The sequence below is a fragment of the Lonchura striata genome, chromosome 13 (assembly GCF_046129695.1).
Source record: "Lonchura striata isolate bLonStr1 chromosome 13, bLonStr1.mat, whole genome shotgun sequence".
Lineage (NCBI taxonomy): Eukaryota > Metazoa > Chordata > Aves > Passeriformes > Estrildidae > Lonchura > Lonchura striata.
The window spans coordinates 6749278-6766105 of NC_134615.1; positions in this window are offsets into that span (position 1 = coordinate 6749278).

Sequence of the window (16828 nt, forward strand, 5' to 3'; positions counted from 1 at the left end):
TTGGAAGAATTATATTGCTGGAATGAAATCCTGTAGCTCAAAAAATCCTCAGGGGATTTCTGCCTGGGGGTTAGTGAAGCCATGAGCCCTGTGATTTTTCACTCCATGTTTATCTGTTAATGCTATTGTGTGTGCATATATATAAGTCTGTGTGTGTGTGTATGTGTATATATGTGTCTATATGTATATGTATGTATATATATGTATGTGTCTATATGTATATATATATCTATGTATACGTATTTGGATGTGTATAAAATGAAGGAGTACCAGGGACTCCTTGAAGACTTCAAGGGCAGGTTGGATGGAGCTCTGAGCAACCTGATCCAGGGAAAATTGTCCCTGCCCACAACAGGGGCCTGGAAGGGTGTGATCAAAGAGGTTCATTCCAACCCAGGCCATTCCATGAGTTTACAACTGTTCTTCCCTCTGCCTGTGCTCCTTTTCCTTATATACATTTAAAAAAGTATTTAAAAATCACTGCATACCCTTTTGTACAAGTCATAGAAACACTCTGAGTCCAACCATTCAGCTGTAATGTTATTCTTATTTTGTATGAAATCCCCTGCCTCTAATAAAAATTAATTATCTCACACTATTCAATGAGTCATGCCCAGACTGCTAATTGTCTCAGCAAAAGGTTGTTGTGGTTATTTATTTCTCCTCTTCCACTGCTACTCTCACCTGAAACTCAGGTGTGTGAGAAATGCAGGATCACAGAAACACTTTTTTCTGAGAAAAAATGGTGTTTGTGTACTCATAGATTTATGTATTTTATAACATTTTAGAGCCTAATATCTACAGGCTTTGGGGGTTTGTGCAGAGCTGCTGCTGCATTTCCCATCCTCACAGGTGCCACACCTTGCAGAAATTTCCTCACCATGATTAATGCCATAATTTTTTGTGAGGGGAAAAAAAGACCTGTGATTTGTTGTTACTCCAAAAATAATTACAAAATAAAATTAAAGGGTAGGAGATATTGCTTGTTTGTTTGCATATTTTTAGTACTAATCTTCACAAAAAGCACTTCAAATCCAATATAAAGATGTCTTATCAAAGCGAAGTTACTTTCAGAATTTCTAGTATAATTATGATTTTAAAACTTCTAAGGCTCACATCCTCACCTAGAATCAGAAGCCCTTAAAAGCATGGAATTGCAATTTATAAGCAAAGTACCTATAACTCTTCCTTGGTAATTAGAGAATTCTTTTTTGGTTTGATGTTGAGCACAATTTATAGTAAAAATGTGAACAAAACTTTCACAGTGGTACATCCTCAGTTCTTAAGGTCTGTCCCAGGAATGCTGAAAAAAGTGATGACTATGGAGAGAAAATGTATTTAGGATGACAGGAAACAACTCTGCAGAAATATGAATAATAAGATTTAGATAAGCAGCTTCAGTAAAATGACTGGGGACAAAGCTGACAAGTCCTAGATTTTAAAACATTTAAGTGGAAGTGGATGAAAAGGTTCTTAAATTACTTGGGTACTGAAATCTAGCTTGAACATCCTATTAATTAATTCATTCATATATTAATTAATTGAAGAAGCTTTTAGTAACATGCACATTTAAAGCTGTAAAATGTCCATAGGCAAAGCTGCCTACTCAACTCCTGGGTGAACTCTCTGCTAACGAAGGGATGGAGAAAAAGATCTGGAATTTCATGACTGGATTTTGAAGGAAGGGAATTAATGTTTAAGTTGGTTGCTTTCCATTCCTCATGTTCCTTCAGGATTGTCTCTTAGGAACACAAATTGCTTTTGCAATGTGAAATGGTGCCTGAGATTTTAGAAGATTCTGGAGTCACTAAGATAAGTAAATTAAATTGACAGAGATAAAATAGTCTTTTAAGAAAAAATATCTTTTTTTGTTAGGAGAAAACCACCTTTTATCTAATATTTTACAGTCATTTCCATGGACACAAGCATTAACACATGTGAGACTGTAGTAGAATTAGTGGAAAAAATGGTGACAGGTATGGAAAATAAATACAAAATGTAGAGTAGTAACAAAAAAACAGTCTGGAGTGTCCCTGCTCAAATGTTAAATAGAAAAGACATGCAAATGCAGATTATTACTCTAAGAAGATTAATCATAAGGTTTCTTTTCTTTTTGTTATCTCTCTGTTTATGTATCAAAATTTTTCAATTAATGGTCCAACAATGGGGAAAAATCTATTCAGGGCTGTATTTCTGCTCCTCAACACAGGAGACAAAAGTGTCTCAGATTAAATTTCTTTTTTGCTCTCTTACAAGTCTGTCAGGACACTATGGGGAAAAAATCCAGTCAAAAAAAAGCAAACTTCAGAGGAATGGGACTGTCCAAGGAAAGAGAGAGGAAGTTAATCTGAGAACAATGAATGGCAAATCAAAAATAACCTTCCCTTGTGCTCTTTGTGTTTGGATTTACCAAGAAAGTAGCACTGAATACATCTGTAAATTATTGGCTTCAAATAGGCATTTGAACCACATCTCTTCCTTTTGTCACGAGTGTGTAATGATCAGCGACTTCAACTTACAGAAAAAATCTACGAGTAAAAAAGGTCGGTGCTTATACACTGCCTCCACTTCCAAGAAGGATTTTTCATTTTTTGCTTTATCTTCTATTGATTTATTACTTTTAACTCCCTTTCAAAAACAATAACATAAATAGTATTTCTCCGACGTGTAATGATGTTTATTTCTGTAAAAATATATTAATAAACTAAATAAAGATTAATGATAGGCAAAAATCTATACACAGATGAGATCTATTTCTCTTTCTGAGTCAGTTTTGTTACTTATACTGTAAAGCAACAACCATAACTCAGAGAATGGGTTTTCAAGTTTAAAGAATAAAAATTCCTGGTTTTGATTCACACCCTTCAAACATTTCCCTATTTTAGATGGATACTATATTTCAAAAAGAAAAGTTATTATCTGATTACGAGCCAAAAAACCCTTTATGGCAGAAAATAAAAACACCCATTAAATTCACATGAAGGTTTGTCTTTTTACACTTCAAAAAAAGTTTGGCAGACATTCATATTAAGGTTCCTTTTTGCCCTATCACCTGAACTTTTCCAGGCTTCTAGCAACTAAAACATCAACTTTTTCAACATTATTCATGAATAAAGTGGGACATGACTCCTCTCTGGTAGGTTGTTGTTCCTGTCCTGCCCCTTGCATTGACCACCCTGCCTGGGATTTGTTTCCTCACCGTAATTCTTTGCATTACAACACATTTCTTCTTTCCAATAGTTTCTAATGGAACTCAGGGAACCTGATCTTCCCTGTACCTGCATTTAGACCTCTAATTCCCAAAGTCTTCATGCTCATATTTGTCCTCTGTCACTGGGATCCAGAGCTGCTCACAATTTACAACTTACTGATTTGTCCTTTGTATTTTTGGGTAGAATTAGAGTAATTTTTGGAATACTTTCCTTGTATACAGAAAATGATTTTGTTAAGTGCTCTGGTAAATTTCAGTGAGGGATTTCCCATTTAATGCTCTTCAAACAAAGAATTTATAAAATATTTTGCAGCAATTTCTCTTTGATAAATGGATCCAGATGATCCATAATTAAATAATAAATTCCACAGATTTTCTTACTATAATAGCTGATAAATGTAGCTATGACTTCTTGTATCCAAACTCAAACTTTATTTGCTGCATCCAAGCTTGAACTTTCTTAGCTAGTACTCTTATATATAAAAATATGAATATTCTCCTTATCTTTCCTCCTAATTTATCCAGTGAAATTTTCTATCTCTATTTATTCACATCTGGATCTAGGAATAGATTTTGAATCAGGTCAAGCCATACATGTGCTCCACAAGTTATGATTTTTCTCCACTATTTATAGCAATTTTTCCCCAATCAAAGATAATAATCACTTTAAAAATACCTGATTATTATCAGTGTTACTTCCTGTTTACACCTTCCAATCAATACTACTTATTTCATGGTGCTAAATTTTAATTTGACCATCACTGCTGGTGTTGTAGCACAAACAAAGTCATCCATTCAACTTGGGCATCAGGTAATTAACAGAAAATTAATTAGAAAAGTATTTGCAATCTGTAATCTATTCTGTGTAATTCCCTGGATGAATATCTGTACTCAATTGTGAATACAAAATTCTTAATTTTTTTTCCAAAATGGTCTCTCATTTCCAAAATGGTTGATTGTTTCCTTTAAACAGTAACCTTAAAGATTCTCATTAAATATCTCTATGACAATTTTAGGAAAAATGTTTTTCCTCTCTTTAGCTGACCATTTTTGCAGTTGAACAGTATCATTGCAAAAGTCATTGCAGTTTGCTAGACAAGGAACATCAGGGAAACTTTAATCCTTTAGCAGACAGATAATTCACTCCTCTCAATGGCTCCTCTGTCCTTTTGTCCTCTATAAAATAGCTGAGGATGTATATATACCCAGGAATTTTCTTATGCCCAGTTTTTCCAGTACATTTATTTTCACTGAGCTAGCACCAATGTCCATTCCTATTGTAATTTCAGCCACTATTACCTATCTCTGCTCAAGTCCCAACTAGTCAAATCTACACGCACTGAGTTTCAACAAAACTGTCCTATGCAGTCCTTGTCCTTCTGGGCTCCTTTATGTGCTTTTTCCTTTACATGGGTAGCATGGCAAAGCTTCATTCATGTCCACTAATGCAGCTCCAAAACAATACACTTAAGTTCAATTTCTTTCCTTAATAATGAACTTCTGAAGCCAAATTCTCCTGAGAAACAGCTCGTTTTCCTTTGGAGTCTATTTCTGTTCCATTGGAGGAGAGGGATAAGCCTTTTCTTAAACCAGTGCTCAGATAAGTTCTGACATATTTTACCCATCACTGATCAAGCACTTAATCTAATTAGCTCTGTAATGAACTACTCAATTGCAAAGCTACAGGTAAGCTGCTTTTTCCTTTTTTTATTTTTTAACTCCTCAGCAGGAAACCTTTGAAAAATTTCCCTCACAAGTAACAAAAATACCTTTTCCCCCTATTTTCCTTTCTATAGGGATGGGGGTGTCCCAGTGTTTCCAGATCCAGGTTTAGCTGACCCCCCCTGTCTTCCACAAGCCTCTCAATGTGCAGGATGATGATCTGTGTGTCTCTCCCTCCAAACAGGGACACACATAGAGGAGGAGTTATAAATGAGATTAAAGTAGGGAGGATAAACAGCAGAATTCTTTGCTAGCTTTTGAATGGGGCAGTGAAATGTTATGTGCCATCATTCAAAGCTGGCATTTTGTGTGCCTCGTGTAGGGCTCTGCAAAGGACTGGATTCCTCAGCTCCCTTCAGAATCACTTTTTTTTTTTTTTTTTTTTTTTTTTTTTTTTTTTGGTGGTTTTATCCCAGCCCATGGGACCAGCAAGAACAACGAGCAGCGATAAAAATCCAACCACCACACTTCAGTGAAAGCCCATTAAACTGGAGCACACAAGTCAGACTTTACCAGTTCATGCAAATCGTGTCTTGCAAAGCAGACCTGGCTTGCCCAAGGAGCTTTGGGTGGGATGGTGCTGGAGGAGCTGCCAGGAGCATCCCTGGAGGGCTCTGCTTGCCTGGGTCACCCCTCTGGCTCTGCACACCCACCCTGACTGAGTTCTCCTCTGCAGAACTCTGACAGTCACTTTCTTTCTCATAACAAAACAAGTAATTGTGAGCATCTCCAGCTTCTAGGAAAGTTGAAGAGGACTCAGAAATCCTGAGGAGCAGGCTATTTAAAATTCTAAACCAAGAGTTTCAAAGTCTGACTTCTGACTCTTTTTTAAATACAATATTTTTTTGACGACTAAAAACCCTGCCCAAGCCAGCCGGCTGGAGGAATATTATTTAGGTGATTAATACCATGGCACAGTGCAGGAAGCCAGTCAAAGGCAGCTATAAAGCAAACGACCTGCTTAACAAGGAGCCACAGGCAAGCTTTGAGCACAAATCCCCTAATCCTATTGATCCTGCTTCTGGAAAAAGGGAATCTCTTGTGTGCCACAGAAGGGTGACAATATCCAGTAAATGCCCACGGCAGGCAGGGTGTGCTTCAGGGAAGTTAATCACAGAAGTCATTACCTGAAAAATCACTTCTGTCAATACTGCAGCCACATCCTCCCTGACTGCTACTGTTTGAGATGCTGTCAATCTTCCCATATGATTTTGTGAACCAAATAAATTCCAACTCATTTAAAGGTGTCATTATCTCTGCTGACAGTGTTACCCCATTCAGAAGCAGCAGAAATAGGAAAATAAAACTTATTTCAATCCTTTTGTTTGCCAGTCTCTCAGGCTCCCAACAAAAAAATATAAGGTTTCAGCCTAGAATTGTAGCATATATTTAAACGTATTCTCACAGACATTAGTCTGTTTTTAGCATTCAACAAGGAGTATAATTCTATTATAAATTAAAAAAAAAAAAGGATTTTTTTTTCTTTTTTATAGACACAATTATCTTTGAAAGCAGACTTCATTCATACAGACTATCTGACATGCTAGAACAACCTGTTTGGTTAATTTTTCTGTAGATTTCTCCACCTGGATTTACACATTCCCCAAAAGAATGTAAATTATCCTCCCTAAAGTGATTGTTATTATTCATGTCAGAGATTAGTACTGTTTTACATATTTTGATATATCACTCAAACCACAAAGTCATTAAAAAAATTATTGTTGATTCTGATTTGATTAAAAGTGTATTCAAAAACATCTCCCTTTGTGAGAAGAGTTGTATCAAAAGCTTTTATCCACCTGCACTGCTGTTTTTATTTGTCAGAAGTGGAGCACTAAAAATGCTTATTGTAAAAGAGGCTGAAATTATTGTACTAATGGCAATTTTGATTTTTATTCTGGTTCAGTTGGTAAGGTATCAGCAATAATCAAAATATTTAAGTAGCTGTTTTGGAAAAGAAGAGTTTTAGAGTTTTAGTTTATGGAAGAAATCCAGGGACTTTAAGTACATTCTGGCCCTTGAATAACAAGTCACAATTATCTTGTGTTGCCATAACACCATGGAAGCAAGAAAATTTGATTTTAAAAGTCATAAAACGTCATTAGGTCTCTAACTCTCAGAGAAAATAATCTGCCCCTGTGTTTCACAATCTTATTTTTTTTGCATGAAAGTCAAGATGGGGGTAAAAAATAAAATAAAATAAAGCCTTTGACCTTTCATGTCTATCTTGACAATAAGCACACACACCCCAAAAACAAATTTAAAAAATATGCTAATGACGAGATATTTGTTCTGCCACATATACAGTGAGTAATTATTTGAGTATCCAGCAAAGAAATTGAGCAATTAATTATTCCTACTTACTATCCTGGAAAGAACAGAGAATCATAAAAACTAAGGACAGGAAAAATGTCAGATGAGGATTCATCTGTTTCTTGACTCAAGGCACAATCAATGAATTCCAGGCAACAATATAAAATATGAGTAAAACTACACAAGAAGAATTATTATTCTTCTTGTTGGTGCATGTTCTTTTTTACCTTTCATTAATTTTCCCTGTAATTTAATTAAATATAAAATGCAGAAAAAATTTCTGGTAGATACCATGGAATGAGGACAGTTCAGTTGCAGGAATGGCAGTGAAATGGCTGCAAAAGGCAGGTGTTGTAGGTATGGGTTTTACACACTGAGATAAACAGATGGGCCCACAAGAAAATGTCTGATATGAGGCAGAGATTGTGGGAAACCAGGCTGCAGGAACATCATCCTATTCCAGAGGATGGAAGATTATAGAAGAACTGGAAATCTTCTGTGAGACCTCAATATTCTTGGTGAGTGTGTGTGTGAGTGTGTAGTGCGTGTACATATACAAATATACATATATAAAACATCAAAATGTAACATCAAAGAATTACAGAATCGCATAATCCTTCAGGTTGGAGAAGATCCCTGAGGTCAAGTCCAGCTGTTTCCCATCACTGCCCCATGCTCCCAAGTGGCACACCTGAATGTCTTTGAATCCCTCCAGGACTCCGACAATTCCCTGAGCAGCCTGGGCCAGTCCTTGACAACCCTTTTGGTGAAGGAATTTTTCCAGATATCCAAACTAAACCTACCAGCCAGCCTGAGACCATTTCCTCTTGTCCTGTCACACTTGTTACTGGGAGAAGAGCCTGACCCCCACCTCACTACCACGTCCTGTCAGGGACTTTTATTATCCTCCACTGAAAGTTCTGATTTGCAGGAGTCAGATACACAAACACAAAATCCAATCTGCCATTTCAGCCTCAGTGAAAAGGCACTAGCAGCTTGATTCAGTGAATCACACATGATCCCAACATTGCTGGTAATTAAAAGGTTTTACTGCTTGGAAGACAGAAATCCAAAATGCAAAAGGAATGGATCAGGAATACTCAACAGCACAAGAGAGCCAAAAAGCTTTCCCATAATTTTAACTTTGCATATGAATTAAATATGTAGCCTTTTTCCCTACATTTCTTTATTTCTGTAATTCTTTTATAATTTTCCTGATTACTTAAATGTGTCATACTGCATTACAACACCCTTGAATCACAGAACCATAGAATCATTAAAGTTGGAAAAGACCACTAAGATCATGGAGTTACTATTAATAATAGATTATTTTCCCTGCCTATGGCAGAGGGTTGAAACTAGATGATCCTTAAGGTCCTTTCCAACCCAAAACATTCTGAGACTCTGCAAATTGACAACCCTTTTGGTGAAGGAATTGTTCCAAATACCCAAATTAAACCTCCTGGCCAGCCTGAGACCATTCCTCTTGTTCTATGACACTCGTTATCTGGGAGAAGAGCCTGACCCCCACCTGGCTACTGCAAGTAGAAATGAAATTTTGCAAAGCATTAAAGTTTGATATTTAAGGGGCTTTCTAATAAAGTTTGAATACAAGGATGATTCTAGAGATGTATTCAAAAAGGTCATTAAAAACAGCCATAAATTTGCTTGGAAAATGGATGAAAACTCACAGCTTTATTTTTGCACTGTTCATTCTCTCTACATACTAACAATTTGGGGAATTTGGCTGTGGCACTGAGGTTTCTGTCAGGGCCTTGGAAGAGTTCAACAAAAACTCCAATGCCTAAAGGAAGTTATTAGTTTAACATCCTGTTGGAAAAGCAGCATCTTCATTGCCTTCGAATGCCAGGGTGAGACCCTCTTCAGACTTAAAAATCGCTGAATCACAAAAGACTGCATTGGTTTTGAAGGGACCTGAAAGATCATCTTATTCCAACCCCCTGCCATGGCAGGAACCCCTTCCCCTGTCCCAGGCTGCTCCAGCCCCAGTGTCCAGCCTGGCCTTGGGCACTGCCAGGGATCCAGGGGCAGCCACAGCTGCTCTGGGCACCTGGGCCAGGGCCTGCCCACCCTGCCAGGGAACAATTCCTCATCTCATTTTGCACTGCTTTGGTTGTATTTTGTTTTTCTCTTGTTACCAGACTGTCCCAGAGGAGTCAGCCCTTAATGCATACATTTAGAGGCTCTTTGGAAGCTGTTCATTGGAAGTGAGGCTGGATTCTGACTGTACAGTAATAACTTCTGTATCAGCACTGAACTGCTTTTGAAAACTCTATTTGTAAGCCCCTTATACTAAACCCAAAGCAAGTGTACTAAGGTAAAGGAAACAGAATGGGAAATGCATGGATTTCAGGTTTCATTTTCTCTTCTATTTCATTTTCAAAGGATCATCCTTTACGTAGTCTTTCTAAAGTAAGCTTCACCATGAATGGAATTTCCAGAGGAGTTATAAACTCCTGAAAAATTGAGTTTATAACAGAAATGTTGACAGTTGGCTCTCAAGAGTAGACAAGTTACCAAGCACTGGTGTAATACAGTAGTCTCGAACTACTATAATTCTGGTGAAAAGTTACTGTAATGTGACTCTTTATCTATACCAGGCCACACCATTTCTCTTCTTTATGGTCCTCATTATGGTAAGGAAAATATATGTCACCCTAGAGAGAACTGCCAAAAGAGGTTCTAAGCACTTCTAAGCTGTGTTTCCTTTCCATCAGTGCCTGAATATAAGGCTAGGAGATCTAATGTGATTACTGTAATGAGAAACACTATCAATCCTCCTCAGAAAATGAACACTTAGGTGTGGGACAGAATTCTAACAGAAGTTAATCTATGGTGCCTTTTCCCTTGAAGGATTCCTAGGTGTTTTAATGAAGTGTCCCTGGGCAACAGTCATTCATCCCAAAAATCATAGCTACCTGCAGGATGGACAAAGGATCCTTTTTCCATTCTCAGGGCTGTGGCTCTCTCTCCATGCTCACAGGGGAGAAAGCAAACAGAAAGGAGGTTCTCAGCTGAACACAGAGAACATATTCTTAAAAATAACTGCCAAGTGGCAGGCACAGCAGTTTTGCATCAAATGGTCTCCAGATACTTCCTATAGGTACATCAAATAATTCTTTACAGTGAGCCAACTGCATATTCACTTTTATTAGAAAACAGAATTCCTGGTGTTTATGCTATTATTCTTTTCTGGAACAGCACCACAACCTCTGTTCCAACTGTTCAGTTGCTTTTGATATTTTTTCTGCTGGGGAGGAGTGAAAGGATGCAGATATTATTTTGAAAAAAATTAAAATTAAAAAATATATTTAATGAAAAATATTTTTATATTAATGTTTCAAATAGTGTTAGGCATTATTTCTTCACACTTGCATTTTTCTAATATGAAATAAGAGATTTTTGATGTAATGTTTGTGTTCATGAATACTATGTGTTTATCTGTGTTAGAGGGAGAGAGAATTTATGCACATAAACTGTCATTTCAAGGTCAGGTTGTGAAATGCAATTGCTAGTAATGACAGTAAACAACAGAGGTGGATAAATATGGGTAGCTTTTAGCAGATGAGCAGCTTAGACCATTGCTTAATATTTTTTTTAGAACAGACAAAAGTTTTTTTGATATGCAGTGGAAAACAGTAGCAAAGGCAGAGCAAAGTCAAAGCTATAATCAGAATGTACTGTGATTAAAAAAAGAATAAATCAGGTGGATATAGGAGATTATGACCATCTGTATATTTTTGCCTCACATATCACTCTCACACTGGCTTGAGGCTCCCAAAAATCTCATTCCCAACATATTTGCCTAGGAACACATCCCATGTCAGCCTGGAGGGGTGACTTCCATTCCAAAGAACATACAGCTCCAAGGAGGCTGAGTATTAATAGCCAGTCAAAAAAGGAATTACCAGAGGGAGATGGAAAGTGCCTTTCACCCACACAACCTTGGAAAATCCCCTTTTGCACCAGGGGACACTTTCCTACAGTTCCCTGAGAGTCCCCCTGTAACTCACTGTTCTGGCCAGGTCCACCACAGCTGATAAAACCTGGCCAGTCCCCAGGCCTTCCTATCCAACACAGAACCTGAGAAATTCCTGTACAATTCAGAGTGAGATGGAAGTATATATAATGCTAATTACATATATATATATATATATTAATATAAATTGTATTGGCACAGAAGATTCACTGGTTTTTCTTCTGCCAGAGAATAAATTTTTGCCTATATTAAAGCAAAGACAAGTGTTTCTTTTATTTTGTCTAGCTCTGAAAATGGAGTTAAAAGTGACCTAACTCTGTCTTTCCATCCAATTGATGGTGCTGTTACCAAAATGCAAACTACATTGTGACACAAGTATAGGAAATCCACAAGTTTACTCATAGAAAACATGGTGAATAACACATCAATTTTCTCAGAGTCTGCTTTAGATACAAAAGCTAGACCATTCTGTCATTCTGGTGATCCCTGCACTTTCAATTAAGTGCAGCAATTTTTATCCCCCCTCCTAACGACCAAATCTTTTAATCTTTCCTTAAATTGCAAAGCAATGTAACACAGCCAGTGAGGTCACTTACCTAATTAGAATGAATCTTCTAACCAAGTTTGTCAGATCAGAATTTTGATGGCAGGATTTGAATTTTTACCAGAAAAGGAAGGTCTCTGCAGATTTCACACTGATCTTTGACAACTCTGAGAACTCTCCCATTCACCCTCTCCTTCCTCCTCCTCCACAAGATTAAACCACAAATATTGGGGTTATATCTGCATTTGGGGGAGTATCAGTGGCCAGCTGAAAGTACTAAAGATATGAGGCTAAATAATGTCAGGAGGGCACAGCAGTAGTACAGGCAAATAGATTATCTAAGTAGGATGTATTATGCAGCTGAATCAGGAGGCTTATGGTGGAAATCATGCAGTAATAAACCCCATTTAATGAGCCAGAATTAATACAGGGTAATGTACACATGCACAGCATAATGGGATCTTGTAGATATTAAAACAAAAAATTAACAATTGTTGTGATTCCTAGAAATAGAATTAACTTCCCATAGACTTTTTTATAGCACAAAGAAAATAATCAAGTACTTAAATTACTGACAACTTGGTATGAAGGCCCACATAAAGAGTTGTTGCTTTGAAACAAAACCATGCAAAAATACTTTTAAATCTTGGGTACTTTACATTTATCAATAAATATTTTATGAAGTTTTACCAGAGAAGTTATTTAAACATTGGATAAGCCCAAATAATTAGTCTGGAGCACATATCATGAATAAACAGATTACTTGGGGGAAAAAAAAAGACTAAAAATGCCAGGCTTGCCTAAGACACAAAATGAGGACCCAAGATGAGGCACTGAAATGGCATTAGCCTTGATTAAGGTTACTGCCTAAAATTCATTGTCAACACAGGATCTTTCAATGCATTACGCTTAGTCCTGTTCTTATAGTTCATCTGAATGGAATTTTAATGGACTTTAAAAACACACGTTAATAATTACATGGAAAAAGAAAGTGTCAGAATAAGATATAAGTTCTTCACATGGTAATTTTCTCTTCATTTCCTTCTCCCCTCTGTAGTGGCTTTATTCCATTAAAGAAGGCCTTGTCCATAACTGTCACGCTCTGTACAACAACTGAGGCAGAGTTTTTTGGGTCACTCAGCTTTGACCATCTTGGATCTTGTTTTGCATGAAGGCTGGGCTCTGACAGGTTGACATGATTGCTGCTGCCTTTTCTTCTGCCTCTTTTGAGCTTCTCTGCACGAGACACAGCTTGGAGCCCCCGCCCTGGTAGCAGCAGTCTGACACAGCCCATCCTGTTAGAGCCCAATCACCCTCCCTGCCAGGCTGAGGGGAGCAGTGAAGGCATGGATTTGGCAGCATCTGCTCAGGGGAATGGAAGAAAAACCATCTAGGGACCTGTTCCTTCTCTTCCAACACTCCTGGGTGCTCTTCTGCTACCCCAGGGCCTGTGGCTCCTCAGCCTGGCTGGAGAACTGGTTCCTCTCAGTGCCTTAGAGTGCAAAGGGGTAACTTTGTAGAGGCACACAAAGCTCAGCTTGAACTGCATTCCAAACCTGCCCAGCAACCCCCAAGCACGACTTGGTGCTCAGTGCTTTGTGTGACTGCCCCACTGCTCTGCTTTCAACCACAGCTGCGCTGCCAAACCCGGCTCTGCCTCTGCCACCACCACAGGAGAGCACACACGGGATTCCTTGCAGCTGTACTGCTGCTGGTGCCTCGAGAAGGCTGGCCTAGAACAGAGGCTGGACAGAGTTACAGAATAAAGCAGGGATTTGCCAAAAGGCCTCAATGGATCCACCTTGGGCAGCACAAGAGCCCAGCCAGGCCCACACCCAAGATGGACCCAGAACGGTCCCAGAATGGACGACCGCTCACAAGGTCTCTCACTTTGATCAGTTCTGGCCCATCTGCACCTTGGAGTGAATTGTCCAATTCCAGCTTTGGCTTATCAAGTCCCACTGTTCTTGTTTTTCTCTCTTCAGCCCACCATTGTTTGTGCTCTTGGGCTGAGATTTGGATCATTTGTCCTTGGTCCCCAGCTAGAGAAGGAATTGTTTTGTCTGCCTGCTCTGTGAAGAGAGCTCACCATCCCCTAATATGAAGCTCAGAACTACACACTAAAGCAGTACAGAGTCTGAAAAATGTAAAAGCTAAAACCTAAGGCATCATCTAGATTACAGATGAACTTGGAAAGAATGTTAAAATCTCAAGTTTAATGCAAGCAGGAAACTTGCAACAACTATGGTTCTAGTGTGTTTTTATTACAGTGCTGGGAATACAGCTGAAAATCAGTCTTACATTTCATTCGAAGATAGAGGTTGATAAATACTGTATACTGTTTTTTTTTTTTTTTTTCTTTTTTTGGCACATCTGTATTGTGAAAGAGAATGCCAAAGAAAAAGGCAGGATGTAATAAGGTCGGTCTTCTGGAGCACTAATTCCTGGCTGCAGATGAGGTGAGGAGCCATGGCAGCAGGGAATGCCTTTGCTCGCTGTGTCCCTAAGAGGAGCGAGAAGCGGAGCGCCAGCGCAGGACCTGCAGCCGGCTGAGTGCCGCTGGCGCTGCACACGAGCGGCGAGACCCGGGGGGCTCCCGCTGTGGAGCCGCGGCCGGAGCCGGGCCGAGGCTCCGGCGACATCGAGCGCTGCCGCCGGGGCCGTCCCGTGCCGGGCCCGGCAGCGAATCGCTCCCGACCAGGGCTGGAACAGGCGGGGAGCGAGCGGGGCCCGGGGCAGATGGAGGGCGGCTCGAGGGGGCAGCGGGGCGGGACCGGGCCGGCCCGGCTCTGCCCCGGCCCCGGCTCGGCCCGGCCCGGCCCCGGCTCGGCCCGGCTCGGCTCTGCCCCGGCTCGGCCCGGCCCGGCCCGGCCCCGCAGTCGGTTCCGCGGTTGCCGGGTAACCGGGACGGGCCCGCAGCGTCTGTGACGGCGCTGCGGCCTCAGCTGCCCAGAGCTCGCCCCGGGCTGGTTGTTCACAGCCCCGGCGCCTTCAGGCGGCTGCGCTCGGCCATTCCCCGAGGGAAGTGTTCGCGGAGCATCGCTCCGTGCCAGCGAGTCTTAAACTTGCAGAATATTGGTGTCTGCGAGGGACTCCTCAATTCCAGTTGAAGGTAAAGATTGCCTCAAGCTGTGCTTTCTGGTTTTGTCACAGCTGTGCTCCAAAAGAGAATGCCAAAGGGAAATACAGGATGGGACAATGCCAGTCTTCAGTTCGGTGGAATCTACAACTGAGGGGATGAACAAGATATGGTCTGCTGATGGTGCTTTTTCCTCACGGAAGAAATGGAACATTTCCTAAATATACTAGTCTATCCATTTTCCCCTATAGTATTTACTTCAGCTGCTTAAAGGTGAATGAGTTCTGCTCAAGTTTTGGTGGATTGTTATGATCTGGTTCTTAAAATGATTAGGGAGATGCCCCTGAATTAAGGTGCAAAATGTGACCATATGTCAAAGTCGATAGTCTGGATGTTATGTAACAATAAATGTGAGGAAAAGAGAGAGAGAAAGAAAAATGAAGGGGGGAGGGACGGGGCAGAGAAGAGGAGAAGAAAGAGAATGACAGAGACAGATTTAGTAGAAAATTATCACCATTCCATGGATCTTACCCCACTAAATCCTCTTCCGGTTTTCTCTGTGGTGAAGTCTAGCAAAACGTAAGACTCCAGTGGATTAATGCAGATTTGGGCAAGGTGGGACTGCCCAGGTACCTCCCTGGGTCGGGCAAGTTGGACTCTGTCTCTTGCTACTTTTCAGTAATATCAAATCCTGAGCACCAGTATATCCTTTGGGTCTGCCACGAATTGGGTTGTGGATTTTCAGGTCTGTTGTGTTACGTGGCTTGCCATTCAGTCATCTGGTGCAAGGCCTCAGGGACGGTCTGGGGGCACTTTGGAGGTCTTTGATGAGTTATGACACCCCCTGAGCTGCCCCTGGTGGGAATGTGTCCTGGATGTGGCCTTCTGGGGCTGGGGGTTTTAGAGCTGAGCCAGTTTGTGTGAGGGAGGATGGGTGTCCACTGCCCCTTACTGGAGGTGACACCGCACACCCAAAATTTCCTCCTTCCCCTCTCTTGATGGGAGGTCTGTGTGCAAACCTGGCCTCAGCAGATGAGTTTGGGCCTATGACTTCCCCAGCCTGAAGGCAGACAGAGCTGATTTTCAGGACAGCTGCTGGGTTTGGCTGTGTTGTGGATATAGTTTTCTTCCTCAGCCTTGTGTACTTCTCCCCAGACCTGAGCTTGGCGTTGTGTCACCTTTATCTTGTCTTAAGTTCCCTTAGGCAGCTTAACTCACAGTCCCAAGTTCCAGTCAGGAGGCATTTTCAGGGCAGGGTGGGCTTGGGTGGTCTCAGCTTCTTTATTCAGTTTTGTCGCAATGGGCAAGAAGTCCTTTATCACAATATTTAATCCATTAGCCACAACATTCCAGTCTCTCACAAGTCCTATGAGGAGCAGCTGAGAGAGCAGGGCTTGTTTAGCCTAAAGAAAGAGGAGGTCCACTCAAGCTATTTTTAAGTGATATTTAAGCTACAGTTTTTTCTATTCTAACTATTATTAATATTTCAGCTTTTTAGCTCCAGGTTTCAGTATGAGCCATCTTTGAATTGCACAGCATTGCCATATAGTTCAAATAAAGTCCAGCTAGAGGCCTAACAATGCTAGCTACTTGTGCCAAACAAGCACTTAGTTATGTTCAAATAATATCAATATTTTTAGCACCACTGTATCCCTTGAATGTGCCATGAATTGGGTTCTGGTTTCTCAGAGTTCCATTGTTGCTCCTTCCAGTTTTGTTGCTCATTGGAAATAGCCTCCTTCCGAAATGGCTTCTGGATTCCCAAAAAAGACACCGGCATCTCGTCTTCTGCGCAGGGAAAGGCTGAAGCCTGACACTGTGAGTAGCCACTGGGGCTGTGTTAAGGCTGGAAACTCCCGTCGTGTCCCTCCTCTCCCTGCCCCTGTTGTCAGCAGCGCTGTGAAGCTGCAGACCCCCTCGCCACCTCTTTGTGCCCTGCTCCTGCTCTTGGTGGATGCT